The following is a 17,170-nucleotide window of genomic DNA, read 5'->3' as shown; positions in this document are numbered from 1 at the left end:
AATTCAGGCTCTATGTCCTTTGTTTGAGTTTCTCCAACTGACTAATGCTACCATACTTTACAACTTTTGATAACATCTTTCATTTGTTTTATAGAGTCAATGGAGGAGTCCTTAATTGACAGTCCCAGCAAAACGGGCCTGTTGCCAGCTTCTTGCGACACAGTATTTTTGGCAAAGAGGTTTGGTGTAGAGGGGGGAAAAAGAGCAGACCAAGTACAAGTTTACTAAGGGTTTAAGTGGTTAAAGCCCAACTCACTTTTTCTTAGATTTTAACAAGTATAAATGTGTCGTTTGTGATAGGGAGCAATGATAATACAATTTGTTCATAAGCTTGTGGATTCAGAGCTTTCTGCTTTCTTTCAGTTACATGTGCTGCTTCAAGTCAAAGCACATTTGTATTATCCTGGTCAAGTCCAGACTAAATCCCCTCCCCCTGACTGCCTGTTAATGGCCCTATCTGAGTGTGACCCTGTGGGGGTCACACACAGATAGCAACAATGGAACAATGGGTATTCAAATTATCACTTCAAGGCATGCCAGACTAGTCTGGGTTTGGAGCGGTGGGTGGTTTAGTTTATTTATTTCTTTAAAGGTTAGTTTAAATGTTTTATTGTAATATGGATCAGTCAGAAAAGTTTTTTTAAATAGCCGATCTACAAGCTCTTTTTCAGATAGATTGTTTTAGTTACCTTTGAAAATACACAATCCTGTTTCAGTTAGTTATATTTTTTTGTAAAGCCTTGTTTCTTGGCTTAGGCCGCAGTGGGGACACACATATCTTCCTTTTAGAAAGACAGAGAGTCTTTTTTTAAAACATAATGAAAACAAGAAGAACAGTTGGAGGGGGTACAGCATTGTGTTAAACAGAGGTGTGTGTGTGTGTGTGTGTGTGTGTGTGTGTGTGTGTGTGTGTGTGTGTGTGTGTGTGTGTGTGCGTGTGTGCGTGCGTGCGTGCGAGCGCGCTCGGGTGTTCATTTAGAAAGTCGAATCTTTACATCAGCACAGTTTATGTTGATAAAGGCTGGTGATGTTTGCTTTTATGCAGTATTACACACTTTACTTAAGACAGGCAAGGCCATTGTATTTAGTTTTCAGTTAGTATTTTATTGTTATTTATTTATTGTTTATTTGCTCAGGCATTTCTAAGGACAGCTAAAGGTCCTGCTTGCGTTGGGTCCTAAAGGCCCCTCTTTGTGTCCACTAAATTCAAATTTAAACTGACAAAGGAATCAAGGAGCAAACAGCAAAGCAGAGAGGAGGATTGCCTTGTGATGGATTTCTGCTTGCATAACTAAGTAAGTACATATTTAAATGCAGTACTGATCTCTTTAAGTAGTAGATTGTGCGTCGTTGTTCTTCTTCCACAGTTAGTGGATGTGAATATCACTATCAAATGGATGATATTTTTCATTGCTATTCATGTTTTATTATTATCAGCAGCTCTTAATGTACTGACACTTTACTGTAAGACATCTATCTCGTGTCCAGGCTACAAAGGGCAACTAGAAGCCTGTTGTGAGGGTTAATGTAGAGATATTGACAAAATGTGAACTTTCCCATTCTTTGCAAATGTTTCATTCATTCATTGTAACGTGTATATTTGTAATTGCTCTGTATAATTCTGCTTTGAAATGAATAAAAGTCTCAAATTGAAATGGGTCAGCTTGCAGCTCTGCTATTTTCTCTACTTTTATGTGACACTTGTATGAGGAAGCAGGCCATTATTTTACAACAAAACATAAACACGTTGTAAAATGTACTGTTCAAATATATAAGGTTTTTATGAAATGCATGCTGGATAGAATCCTTCTGTGGTTAGTCGATGCTGATATTTTGTCTCACAAGCAAAAAGCATACACTAACAGGCAAGGAATGAATGAGCATGTGGTCTGCCTAGACGATTTCAAGCATGAGTCTGTACCAGACTGTACCAAGTCTTCCTTGATTTTAGAGATGCATTTGGGACTCTTTCTCATGATCAGGTCACTTGAGGAAATACAACTACCTCAAGTCTACATTGACATAGTGAAATACATTTACAGTTAGTCCTTCAACCAAGTCATCTGCGGAAAACAGCTGACTCAACCTATACAACTTAAGACAGGCATTAAGACTGGCTGCCCATGGAATGCCGTTAACTTTATAATTGCCATCAACCAGTGGTTATGTCTGTGTGCCCCCCACGGTGAGATTTCCCCATACCCAGTACATGTATGATCTAAAAACACACATGCGCACTCATACAGGGAAAACACCCTATAAAGAATGTAGTCCACTGGATAATCAAAAAATTCACATGAGGATACACGGTAAAAGTCATTTAATTTTAAGACATGTATGGGGTATTAAGCTAGACTGATGTTGATGGGCAGGCCATAACCTATGCATAATGTTGTGTTCTTCCATAACCCTATACTGTATTTTATACTCTGGCCCATCTGACTTGTTGTGGGATGGAAGTGATGACACAATCGTAACTTTACTCTCTGACTCCCTGTAGGATTTTTAGGGAACATGACAATGGTTTGGGCTGATTGAAGGTTTGAGGCTGTGGAAATGTGTAAATACACACAGGGAAGATGAAAGTGCTGCATAAGCTGTGTAATAATAATCATGTTAAAATGCTGGAACATTCTGTTCACAAAAGGCTGTAGGCTATGACACTCCCAAAACAATTGTCTCATCCAAGCCCACATTCCATCAATGGTAATTCAGATCACACCTGTATACACTGCTCAATGGCAATGCAAATTGTATTGTTTAATTGCTGCTCGTAAACCCTTTCTGTGCAAACTGAACCATTATCACATCAATATTTAGCTATTTGGGTGGTAATGTAAACACCTATCTTGTGTCCAGACTACAAAGGGCAACTAGAAGCCTGTTGGGAGGGTCAATGCAGAGATACTGACACAATGTGAACTTTCCCATTATTTGCAAATGTTGCATTAATTCATCCAATCAATGATTGTAAAATGTTTAACAGGTAGAATAAATACTTAGTTTATTGTTGGGAAATGCCTGCTAATGTATGTATCGTTTAGTCTGTCTGTCTGTCTGTCTGTATATATTTTGTCCTACAATGAGTGGTTAGTTAGCGCCATCTGCTGGTAATTGGAATGTCTATAAATGTGACCGGATGTGACTACCAGAGCAGTCCTTCTAGCACTCTGCTAATGGTAAGTCACGGCCTGCAAAAGTATTATAAATTGCAGTGAAGCTAACGTGAGATTTATTGTAAGATAGACTGTCATGTAGCAGAAGTTAACATGTTATTTCGGTGTATTTTCGTTTTGTTGCTGCAACTCACGTTCGTTGTAGCTACCATGTGTTTGATACTGAAGTCAATGTTATTTTTCCCTGTAGACATCAGAACCAGTGGAGGAGCTAATTTCATGGTCTGTGTCTTGAACGTACCCATTGCAGGTAATTGTTGTTGCACTAAATGTTTTTTATGTATTAAGTCAGACGTTTACTTACAAGTTCATAAAATGTTTGTATCAGCCGCCATTACAAGGTAGCAAAGTGGCCTTCTGTATTTTCTATGTACCGCCAGAGGGCGCCGTAAGGCAATTTAATTATTTATTTTGGTTGCCGTTTTTTTTTTGTATTTATTATTTTGATGAGGCAGTATTGTGTTGTTCTAAAAACATGTTTTGTATTTGTACTTGGTATGAGAGAGTGGTGGATTGTTTTTGTTAAGACTTGCAGGTACTTGAAACTGTTCAATTTCTGACCATTGTTGGTCTGTCCCCCTCCCCCTCTTTCTCTCTCTGATTGGGTCATCAGATTGATAGTATTGGAGTGAGGTCATCACCCTCTGAGAGTATTTAACAGGGTTCGGTTTTATTTGGTGTCACTTTAATCTGCAAGTTGTTAGGAGCTGAACTTCTCTCTTCTCTTGTGCGCAGAGAGCTACCTTTGAGAAATGGCTTTATTACAAACACTGAAGTCCTTGGTCAATGAGCGATTATCTGCAGCTGCTGAAGAGATATTTGGGACTGTTGGAAGAATTCTAACAGGGTATGAGGATGAAGCTTTTCGCTTGAAGCAAGAAATTGACCACAAACGCAGACTACTGGATATGATTTTAAAACCCAAAATCAAATTACACACAGGTTGGTAAAATTATGTGGACCAAGTGTTGTTGTATTATCCATGATGGAGTTCTTTCTGTAGATTGTTTTAGTTAATTCATGTTAGTTCCTCTCTTACGTAAAAGGCTCAGCAACCTTTGATAACTAATTTTCCTTCACCACTCAGCCAGCTATTCCAAGGACAGCAATGTGTGTAATGTTTAATGCATTTCAGAGCAGTTGCTCTGGGAGTGGTAGAGGATATCTGTGTTAGGTTAAAGTACAACTTAAAGAACAAACATTCAAGGCTGACTTTGTTAGACTGTGATGTAAACAACACAACTTTAGCTACTTAACTTAATAATGGGTGTTAGAGTTAGGTGTGACAATGGCCATAAGTTATCCAGTCTACTGACCATTCAGGTTAGGGCAAGCAAGTTGAGTGTTTCACGTCCACAACAAAGAGTAGGCATATAATCAAATTGAAATGGTTGCCATAGCCAATAATAATAACTTCAATAACAAGAATATGCTTATGGTTTAGTGGACACATGAAAACACAAGCTGATTCAGATGACTGTGGAACATCACAACCAACTAGTGATGGCCAGCTCCTCTTTTCACACTGTGAAGAGAGGAGCACTGGATCTGAATCTGACACTGAAGACAGTGATGAGTGGGAGGAAGCCAGGAAAGATCAGTCAGGTTTAACCACACTGAAATCACACAAGAAACTGAGCATGGAAGAACAAAGATGGAATTTGAAAATAAAGCTGGCACGGAACCTAAAATCATCCAAAAATGAGAAAATCTTTACCTGTACAGTTTGTGAAAAAGGTTTTAGTGGCATTCGTAATCTAAACAGACACACACGGATTCATACAGGGGAAAAGCCCTTTACTTGTACAGTTTGTGGCAAAGGCTATAGTCGAAAGGATTATCTAAAAAATCACATGACTACTCACACAGGGGAAAAGCCCTTAACTTGCACAGTTTGTGACAAAGGCTATACTACTATGTTTGAACTAAAAACACACATGATGATTCATACAGGGGAAAGGCCCTTTACTTGTAAGGATTGTGGTAAAGGGTTCCGTCGTGTTTTGGATTTAACTCTACACATGAGGATCCATACAGGGGAAAAGCCATTTACTTGTACAGTTTGTGGCGAGGCCTGTAGTCGAATGGATAATCTAAAAACACACATGCGCACCCATACAGGGGAAAAACCCTTTACTTGTATAGTTTGTGGCAAAGCATGTAGTCGACTGGATAATCTAAAAATTCACATGAGGACCCATACACGGTAAAAAGTAATTTACTTGTACAATTTGTGGTAGAGGCTGTGGTCAAGTAGATGCTTTAAAAGAACACATGAGGACAGGGGGATCTTTAGTTGCAGTTTGTGGCAATTGCTTTGGACATAATGTGAAGACATTAAATTGCTTACTTAAACGTTGTTGTTCTTCTTCCAGAGTTAGTGGATGTGAATATCACTATCAAATGGATAATATTTTTCATTGCTATTCATGTTTTATTATTACCAGCAGCTCTTAATTTACTGACACTTTACTGTAAAACACCTATCTTGTGTCCAGGCCACAAAGGGCAACTAGAAGCCTGTTGTGAGGGTCAATGCAGAGATATTGACAAAATGTGAACTTTCCCATTCTTTGCAAATGTTTCATTCATTCAATATATATTTGTAATTACTCTGTATAATTCTGCTTTGAAATGAATAAAAGTCTCAAATTGAAATGGGTCAGCTTGCAGCTCTGCTATTTTCTCTACTTTTATGTGACACTTGTATGAGGAAGCAGGACATTATTTTACAACAAAACATAAAAACGTTGTAAAATGTACTGTTCAAACATATAAGGTTTTTATGAAATGCATGCTGGATAGAATCCAGCTGACTCAACCTATACAACTTAGGACAGGCATTAAGACTGGCTGCCCATGGAATGTAGTTAACTTTATAATTGCCATCAACCAGTGGTTATACTGTACTGTATTTTATACTCTGGCCCAACTGTCAGGAACGGTCTAATTTGTTTAAAATTTTGAAGGTTGAATTTAATCGTATTTGTGACTTTCTTCACATGTTTTTTAAAAGTTAGGGTTAAGTCTAATCTGCCTTCTTTTCCTGCACCTTTACACTGCTGCTATCTTTATTCCCATTTTTATTGTCATTGTATTTTCATTATCTTGTAATATTGTTTTTAATAAATTTGTCAAAATATATATTGTCTATTTTCATCCTGGTAAAACTGAAGACGTGTAAAATCTTATACCCAATTTTTACTTTAGGTGTGCTTACAAGAATTAACACGGTTCATGTTTGCTGCTTAATCTATTTTATTTATATTTAAATCTTATTAGGACTCACGTTGGAAATCAAAGGAACCATTGCACAAACAAACTCAGTTAGGACCCACCTCGGTCCCATATAGACTTGCCTAGTTGGGGCCCACCTGGGGCCCAGGTAGAACCCACCTAAAGCCCACGTGGGCATCCCAGTTGGGACCCACCTCGGTCCCATATAGACTTGCCTAGTTGTTGCCCACGTGGGGCCCAGGTAGAACCCACCTAAAGCCCACATGGGGCCCATGTGGGGCCCAGGTAGAACCCACCTAAAGCCCACATGGGGCCCATGTGGGGCCCAGGTAGTACCCACGGAAGGCCCACATGGGCATCCCAGATGGGACCCAAGTGGATCCCGCTGACATGCCGACATGGGGCCCATATGGTTTAGCCCACCTTGAACCCATATGGGACCCACGTGGGCGTGCTGGCTAGGATGGCATGTTTCCCTGGAGGATATCGTTTATTTTACTAGTTCAGTAAATAATAATGCATGAAAGGAATCATTTATTTGTTACTTTCCGGTTATTTGGAATGGATTATTATTTACATGCATGGAACTATGGGAAAGCATGGATTACTATTGTCGCTATGGAATGGTTATTTTATTTTTATTGGATTAAAACACGCATGCATGGAACTGTACTATCGGAAAGCATGGATTACTTTCGGAGCGATGGAAGGGATTTTTGTTTATTTTATTTGTATTGGGCTATTTTCATGCATGAAGAGGGGTTATTGGCATGCATGGTTCTTTTATCCCTTAGTTATATTTTTTGATGGAATGACATTCGAGGACTTGGCTTTTTCCCACGTCTGTTTAGATGGACTAAACGAAATGCATGCTTTTGCTGCTCTCGCCTTTTTTTTCCTCTCGCCTTTTGTTTTCTTCTCTCTCTCGTCCTGTCGCTCTGTCTCTGTCTCGCTCTCTCTGTCTCTCTCTCTCTCTCTCTCTCTCTCTCTCTCTCTCTCTCTCTCTTTGTCTCTCGCTCTCTCTCTCTGTCTGTCTCTCTCTCTCCCTCCCCCTCTCTCTCTCTCTCTCTCTCTCTCAGTGTGTGAGAGCCGCGGGTGCGTCTGTGAGCGGGTGTGATGGTAGATGGTTGGTATTTGAAAGGACTCATGATAAATGGATTGGATTTGGATATAGGAACTCTTTTTTATGTTCGACCTGAATCAAGACATTGACCCTGAGAGTAACTTTTTCACGAATGTAAATAACTGCCGTTACTACACAGATGAACAGTTTATAAAAAACAGGAAATTGGATCATTGTATTTCAATTATCCATTTCAATAGCAGGAGCCTATACGCAAACTTTGACAGTATTAAACAATATCTGAGCAAGTTCATCACACCATTTAGTGTGATAGCTATCTCTGAAACATGGCTCAGTTTAGAGAGGGGGGTGGATTTTGAGCTGGAGGGCTATGATTTAAATTTCATGAATAGAAAAAAAATAACTAAAACAACGGGAGGGGGGACAGCTTTGTATGTGGACAAAAGATTGCAATACAAGATTGTTGAAAGTATGACTACTGCTATTGATGATATATGTGAATGTGTTACAATTGAGATTAATATGGAAAAAAATAAAAAATATTATTGTCAGCTGTGTTTATAGGGATCCAAGCTCTAGCATTGACATTTTCAAGAATTTTATGGAAGAGTTGTTCACGAAGACTGAGCAGAAGGTTACATATGTCTGTGGAGACTATAACATAGATCTTCTTAATCCAAATAAAAATATCTTAATTGATGACTTTGTAGCTGCAATGTATAGTATGAGCCTATATCCTATTATAACACAGCCTAGTAGAATAACATCTCATTCAGCTACTATAATAGATAATATATTTACAAATAATATGGAGGATAATATAATGAGTGGATTACTTATTAATGATATCAGTGATCATCTGCCAGTCTTCGTGATTTATGACTGTGGCCATAGCCTGAAGAGGGAAGAGAATATAACTAGATATAAGAGATTGAGAACTGAAGAAGCTCTAAATGCTTTCAATAGGGAATTACTAGCTCAAGACTGGAAGAACGTATATGAAACAGAGGATGTAGATCTAGCCTATGATAATTTCTTAAATACATTCTTACTGTTGTTCGAAAGAAACTGTCCAAAGCAAAAATGCAGGAGGAACACAAATTGTAATGATAAGCCCTGGATTACAAGGGGATTGTCAAATGCATGTAAAAAGAAGAATACCTTATATAGAGAATTCATAAAATATAGAACTAGAGATAAAGAAATTAAATATAAAAAATATAAAAATAAACTAATGGATATTATTAGGAATTGTAAGAAAGATTATTATAATAAATTATTAGACAAAAACAAAAATAATATCAAGGGTACATGGAAAATATTAAATAGCATTATTAGGAATAAAACATACTCTAACTATATTGATCATATTGTTGACAAGGAAAAGACCATTAACAACATGAATGAGGTGGTTGAGGGGTTTAATGAGTTCTTTGTGGGTATAGGACCCAAACTGGCAAAGGAAATAACCCCGCCCCAAACGGGAGGTGCTCAATATTTTGTGGAAAGTAACGCAGACACCATCTTTATACAAAATACTGACAAAAAAGAAATAATTGATATTGTAAATCATTTTAAGAACAAAACATCAACAGATTGGAACGGCATTGACATGTCACTTATAAAGAATGTAATTGATGCTATTGCAGACCCATTAACACATATCTGTAACCTATCATTTAGAACAGGCTCTTTTCCTTGTCAGATGAAAATAGCTAAGGTAATTCCAATACACAAAGCAGGAGACAAACACCTTTACACAAATTACAGGCCAGTTTCCTTGTTATCTCAATTTTCCAAGATCCTTGAAAAACTTTTTTCTGCTAGGCTGGACAGTTTCATGGATAAACATCAGCTTTTGACAGATTGTCAATATGGCTTTAGAACCAATAGATCAACTTCAATGGCATTAATTGATGTAATAGAAAAATTAACTAGTTCAGTCGATAATAGGGAATTTGCAATAGGGGTATTTATTGACTTAAAGAAGGCATTTGACACAATTGACCATGATATCCTACTTAGAAAAATGGAAAGATATGGTATTAGAGGCATTGGGCTTAATTGGGTGAAAAGTTATATTGAAAATAGACAACAGTTTGTACAGATGGGAGATTATAGATCAACAAGCTCGGCTATTACTTGTGGAGTCCCACAAGGGTCTATATTGGGCCCCAAGTTATTTATTTTATATTTAAATGATATATGCAAAGTCTCTAGTATCTTGAAATGTGTTGTTTTTGCAGACGATACTAATATTTTTTGCTCCGGGGAGAACCTTCAGCAGCTGTTGGAAGTTGTCTCTGTTGAATTGGGGAAACTGAAATTATGGTTTGATTTAAATAAATTATCACTTAACATTAAAAAAACTAAATATATGATTTTTGGAAATAAAAAAATAGACTTAAATACAAAGGTTGAGTTAAGGATTGACAAAATAATATTGGAAAGAGTTTATGAGAATATCTTTTTAGGAGTTATAATTGACCATAAGTTCAGTTGGAAAGCCCATATAAATCATGTAAGGACCAAAGTGGCAAGGAGTATTGGAGTACTGTATAAGGCAAAGCATATTTTAAATTATAAGTCACTGTACACCTTGTATAACACGCTAATACTGCCATATCTGACCTACTGTGTAGAGGTGTGGGGAAACACCTACCAGAGTAACCTTCAACCATTATGCACAATCCAAAAAAGAGCAATAAGAATAATTCACAAGGTAGGATATCATGAGCATACAAACGTACTGTTCTTAAGGTCTAACACTTTGAAGTTTCTGGATATGGTTAAATTTAAAACGGCACAAATTATTTATAAGGCAAGGAACAAAACATTACCAGGAAATATACAGAAATTGTTTAAGGATAGAGAGGATACGCGTGTATATGCGTAATAACTAGGAAATTGATGGATTGAGGGGTATGGTGTGATGTGGTAGTGTTGGTGTTTGTATATAACGGTATGATATTTGAATGGGTGTATATTAGTATATGCACGCATTCGGGTGTAAATATGTGTATAAGAATGAAGACATGGGTGTATATATTGTATATTTTCGAGTGTTCGATTACTACGATCAATGTAACATCTTGAATGTAATTACGAAATACTTTGAGTGTTCATATAATATGAACTTTATAAATGATGTATCTAAGTTAAAACAACATGAAGGAAGGATAGGCACAAATAAGCTTTGAGCTTCAGCCTATGCCTTTTTGATCAATCAACATGAACCATTGGCTTATAGTGGGGTATGTACGCAGGAACAAGGGCCAAGGTGGTGACCCCAGACGGCAACAGCGAGGAGTTTGACATCCTGGCTGGGGTTATGCAAGGGGATACACTAGCCCCCTTTCGCTTCATTATAGTCCTCGATTATGCGCTCAGGAAAGCAATCAGTGGGCGAGAGCAGGAACTTGGCTTCACACTAACGCCAAGGAAGTCGAGGCGACACCCTGCAGTGGTCCTCACAGACCTTGACTATGCGGATGACATCAGTTTGCTCTCTGACAACGTGGAACAAGCACAAGAACTACTGAACAGGGTAGAGCTAGAGTGCGCCAAGGTCGGCCTCAGGCTAAACGGCAAGAAAACTGAGGTCCTCACCTACAACGTTCCACCAGAACATCAACCTCTGACTACAGCAGGAGGCACTGTGCTGAAAGAAGTCGAGGACTTCAAATACCTGGGCTCATGGGTCAACTCAACTGAGCGAGATCTTAAAGTGAGGAAGGCACTTGCATGGAGGGCCCTGAATGGCATGACCAGTGTATGGAACTCCAATCTCCCCCGCCAAATCAAACTCAGCTTCTTCTACGCGACAGTAGAGTCCGTTCTTCTCTATGGCAGTGAATGCTGGACCCTGAAACCAGCCCTTGAGAAGTCCCTGGACGGGTGCTACACCAGGATGCTGCGTGCAGTGCTTAACATCAGCAAGAGTGCGCATGTTACCAACAGAATCCTGTATGAGGGAATACCAAGGGTGAGCGAGAAGATTGCTGTAAGGAGAATGAGACTAGCAGGACACTGCCAAAGGCACCGAGAGCTGCCAGCCAGCAAACTGGTGCTGTGGGAACCAACACATGGGCACCGGTCAAGAGGACGCCCCACACTAACATATGTGGACACGCTCAAGAAGGATGCAGGAGCCCATAGCACCAATGAGCTGGCCAGATGTATGGAGAGTCGGGATGACTGGAAGCAACGATGGAGGGCTCGTCTGAGGACGACCTAGAGATGTTTGGTGTAATTGTTGATGTGGATCAAAATAAACTAAACTAAACCTACGACGATGGTGTTTCCTGAAGCCAGTTTAGATGGCACGTAGCGCACAACCAGCTGCTATTAATGAAGATAGTGCGTAGCGGGTCTGCTACTGCGCAGCTGCGTGGAGGCTCTTACGCAGCTTCTAGGCTACGCACAAGCTGAAATTAGTTTGGGAAAGCAGGCCAATAACTATAGTTTGCTCGCTGCCCACAATAAAGAGCGACTTAGAAACTGTCTGGGGTGAAACACAAAAGCCTGGGTAGACGTTAGAATGACCCCAGAAGTGTTTTAGATCATTCATGAAGCAGGATTGTACTGTATTTGACAATAAACATATTTACCAGATTGTCAGTCCTTGTATCGTACAGTAGGCTATCCTACCTCATGTCACCAAGCTTTCCACAGTACAGTTACTGCATGTCTGCTTGTCTGATACCTGTAAAATAAATACATAAAAGCAATGTATGCTTCCTGTATTCAGCTCTCAACCGTAGACACTCCCTACAGTTTTACCTTATCATGTATCTATGTAAATATATATAATAATAATAATAATTAATAATGTATGCATCTTGTATTCAGCTCTCAACAGCAGACACTCCCTATACAAGTTTCACTTTGTCAACATGTATCTATGTAAATATATTTAAAAAATATATAATATATAATAACAATAATAATAATAATAACAATGTATGCTTCCTGTATTCAGCTATCAAAAGCAGACACTCCCTATAGAAGTTTTACATGTATCTATGTAAATATATAAAAAATTATATATGTATCATAACCATGTCTCTTCTGACCCATTCTGGGAGGCGAACAGTGTTTTACCATCGTTCATCTAACTAAACTAGTAGCTACACCTTATACTACAACAATAATGTTCTCAAAAGTAGGCTACACACATGCAGAAGTTATAGTATTATTATAGAGATCTAAATGGTTGAGAATAACTGAGAATTGTTTTTTAAACCCATAAAATTCGCATTTCCTACCAATTTAATGTCCTTAGAGAACAGCTTGTTACAAGTTGTCGTGTGATGTTTATGCCTCCAGTCTCACCAATTGACTAAATCTTAACTATAAAAGACATGAACTTCCTCAGGAAATAGCCTGGGATCAGACCCCGCCTCCCCGTTACTTAAAGGGGGGGGGGGGGGTCTTGAGAGATTACTGACCACATAACAACAAAAACCATGACAAGTTACAGGAAAATAAACACCAAATGAACCTGAGAACAAACCCAACAATATGTTTCTGCAACTAAGAGTCACAACAAACTCTAGTTCTGCCGAATAAGATGGTTCATCTCACAACTAAACTAGTAGCTACACCTTATAATACAACAATAATGTTATCAAAAGCAGTGGTCGACGAAGTACTCAACCCCAGTACTTGACTAAAGTACATATACTAATGGTCACATTTACTCCAAGTAAAAGTAGCTCAGTCAAAATGTTACTTGAGTAAAACTACAAAAGTTATTACTTTTAAATATACTTAAGAATTCAAACGTACATGCCTTTAAAAATACTTAAGTGCAAGTAAAAGTAGAAGTATTTTTAACATGGACTTCAGATAAGGCCATGAGGTTTTTCAGGCTGATTCAGCTACTGATCAGAGTCAGCTCGTTCTTCTCCTGCTGCCGCCATTACCATGTTTTGTTTTGTTTAGAGTTGAAACAAGAACTCAAAAAAGTGATGGATATATGGATAGGTTTGCGCGCCTGGATGACGTATTTACGCTTTTATGTATATCAGAGGTTTTCAACGTTTTTTTCGGGCCAAGGACCCCTTAGCTGATAGAGCGATGAAGCAGGGACCCCATACTGTATACTGTATTCTTATTGTCTCCGCCAGGCCGAAAGGCATGGCGAGAGAGTATGTTTTGCCCCCTGTCTGTCCGTCCGTCCGTCCGTCCGTGTGTCCGTCATTTTGTCTGTGTACAGCTAATCTCCGGCACCGTTGGCTTGCTCGCAGTGAAACTGTGCACACACACTCCTTGGATGCCACAGCAAAATTTTTCACATGGGCCTTTTATAGCGCCACCAGGAGGCCGATTTGTGCAAAACATATTTTTTTGACAGTACTCCTACAGATTTTGTCCAAAACTCCCGCAAATCGGTACACAGTATCTCTATAGTCATTAAATGAAACGTATCTTTCAGATTTGTCATATTTCATTCTGATTGGCTAAAAATGGCTTCCAAAGTTTGCAGGAGTGCTCCATTTTGAACAAAATGCCTCAAGTCATGAACTCAGCATGCAATTTCCTTGAAATTTTGCACGCGTATTTCAACTATGCCGAGGAAGAAATGCTACTTGACGATTTTCAAATCAGCCCCATGGTGGCGCTATAACAGGCCGATTCATGTTTTTACCTATAACTGCACCGATCTGTGTAAAACTTTGTAAGCGCACTCCCTAGAGGTCAAGGAAAAACCTTTGCCCTGCATTTTTCACATCTGCCTGTTATAGCGCCACCAAGAGGCCGACTTATGTAAAACACATTTTTTTCATGTTACTTCCTCCGATTTTATCCAAATTTCACGCAAATTAGTACACATGATCTCTATAGTCATGTGATCAAGATGGATGTGTTTGATTTTTCATATTCCATCATGATTGGCTAAGATTGACATCTAAAGTTTGCAGTAGTGGCTTGTTTTGAACAAAATGCCGCAAATCATGAACGCAGCGTCCAATTACGGTCAAACTTTGCACGCACATTCACACTATGTTGAGGAGCAAATGTCACCCAAAACACATTGGCCTATTATAGCGCCACCAGGAGGCCACAATAACCTACCTGACCTGGCGGAGACCTGTGCTCCGAGGAGCACTTTTTCTAGTTTTTTAGAATGCTTTCCGTTCATTGCAACAGCTACGCAGTAAGTGAAGAAAGGGAACTTGGAAAGACACTTTCTGAAAAACCATAACTCATTTGACTACTAGACCTTTCCAGCAGACAGAACTGAGAAAAAGGAACTGAAATCTCAGCCATGTATTTGTGTACCATACTCTATGTATGGTACACAAATTCACATGGCTGAGATTTCAGTTACTTTTTCTCAGTTCTATAGAGCTCTCTCATCATTATTCTACTGTAAGTATTTGTCTCATCAGCAAGAACTGCACAGTGATTGATTGATTGATTGATTGATTGATTGATTGATTGAATATTTTATGAGGCAAAAACATTTAAACAACACAATTACATTTATAATACTTTGTCTAAAAGGTCCATCCGAAAAGGTCCTTGTGGTCTTGTTTCCATTGAGGTCCTTGATATTCAGTTCATAGACATATATAGTAGCAACCAAACAGTTCAAATATCAACACAAAATACAGAGAAAAAAAAAAAAAAAACAAAACAAAGACGCATAAGAAAAATAAAGACAAAAACATATTATGTACAAAAATGGGGGAGGGGGGGTCGTCTGTCTAACGGGAAAATGGTACTACCTCCTCTTTTTGCCTCGAAAGGTGAGTTTTTAAGGCTGTTTTAAATGAGCCCAGCGAACTGCATTTTTTGAGGGATGGGGTTAGACTATTCCAAACCTTGGTGGCAGTGCTGTAGAATGATGGTGATGGTGAAGAAAGAGAACTGGGAAAGACACGTCATTTGACTAGACATTTCCAGCAGACAGAGAACTGAGAATAATAAATAAACTAAGGAACTGAAATTGCAACCATTGCCATATAAAAATATCAGTATGTTAATCATAAATTGTTTGATGTGTATTACACTTTTTTTCATAATTATACATTATAAACTATTGACTTATTCTCTTTGCATTATTTGAATTAAGGGTCTATAATAAGATGAAAAGGCAGTGGCTAAATAGATCTCATGCCCACAATGAAACTGTTGGGGCCCAGAGGGGGCCCTTCTGTTCTAACCTTCTTGAATTAGCACTCACATCACAAATGTGTTTCGTTGTGAGCTTGTAGATTATTATTATATACATTTTTCTCTCTCTCTCTCTCTCTCTCTCTCTCTCTCTCTCTCTCTCTCTCTCTATATATATATATATATATATATGTATATGTATATATATATATAGTGGCTCAGTATTTGTGGCACTAGCGTTTATGCAGATGTACAAGTCTAATAGTTTTAAAATGTGTAGCTCACTGGCATAGACTCTATGACATATTACAAGTCCATTAGTTTACATTTAGGGCTAGTCAGTTGTGTTTCTGGTAAAATTATTGACCAGTTATTTTGTATGTCAGTGACAAAAATAAAATATTGATCAAAATGTCCGTCACAAGCTGGCATGGTGATGACCACTGATTGTGAGGTAGATCTGCTATTTTCAAAAGATTTGTATACATTTCAAAACTTGTGAAATGGGACATTCTGGATAATGAGTACTTTCTACTTTTGCTACTTTAAGTACATTTTGATGCCAATACTTTTGTACTTTACTCAAATACATTTTGAATTCCGGACATTTACTTGTAAGAAGTAATTCCACATTGCAGTATTGATACTTTTACTTAAGTAAGAAATGTGAGTACTTTTTCCACCACTGATATTTGATACTTGCATCCATTATTCTAATAAAGTATAGCTCACCAATGATTCACAGCAAAAACCAGACTAGCTACCAGACACTACCAGAATGACTGGTGACTACCAGTCATTTTGGGGCATAAACAAGAAGTTGAAGGATAAACTTAAGTCTGATAAATGATGTACCGTGCATTGTGAGGCGTTGTGAGCTTGTAGATCTGCTATTTTCAAACATTTTAGTACTTTTGCTTTTGGTACTTTAATTACATTTTGATACCAATACTTTTGTACTTTTACTCAAGTCAATTTTGAATTCCGTACTTTTACTTGTAACAGAGTACTTCTACATTGCACTATTGATACTTTTACTTAAGTAAAACATTTGAGTACTTTTTCCACCACTGCCCGTACATGATTACATCAGGTGAGGATGCAAGACAAGACAAGACAAGACAAGACAAGACAGACTTCTTTCATTGTTCCACTGGCATACCTTACATCATACCACCCATGCATGGTCTGAGACTTTCTCATCAACATTGAATACTTGTTCACCTTAACGGAAATCACAACTCTTGAAACTAACAAATGAGTGGGGCAGTGTGAATTAACACAGGATTTACCCTGGCATCATATCAATGGCACACGTGTGTTACCTGTTTATTAAGCTACTACTATTTTTCAACCACATCTAATAAGACAAGACATCAGTTGAATCAGTTTGGGAACAGACCTCATGAGACAAAAGACATAATATACAACACATTATTTTTTATGGGAAAATTCATTGCAACAGCTACGCAGTAAGTGAAGAAAGGGAACTTGGAAGGACACTTTCTAACAAACCATACTGTAACTCATTTGACTACTAGACCTTTCC

The sequence above is a fragment of the Gymnoscopelus braueri genome (genome assembly GCF_963280865.1).
Source record: "Gymnoscopelus braueri genome assembly, chromosome: 23".
Taxonomy (NCBI): Eukaryota; Metazoa; Chordata; class Actinopteri; order Myctophiformes; family Myctophidae; genus Gymnoscopelus; species Gymnoscopelus braueri.
Note: the sequence above shows the minus strand (reverse complement) of the source record.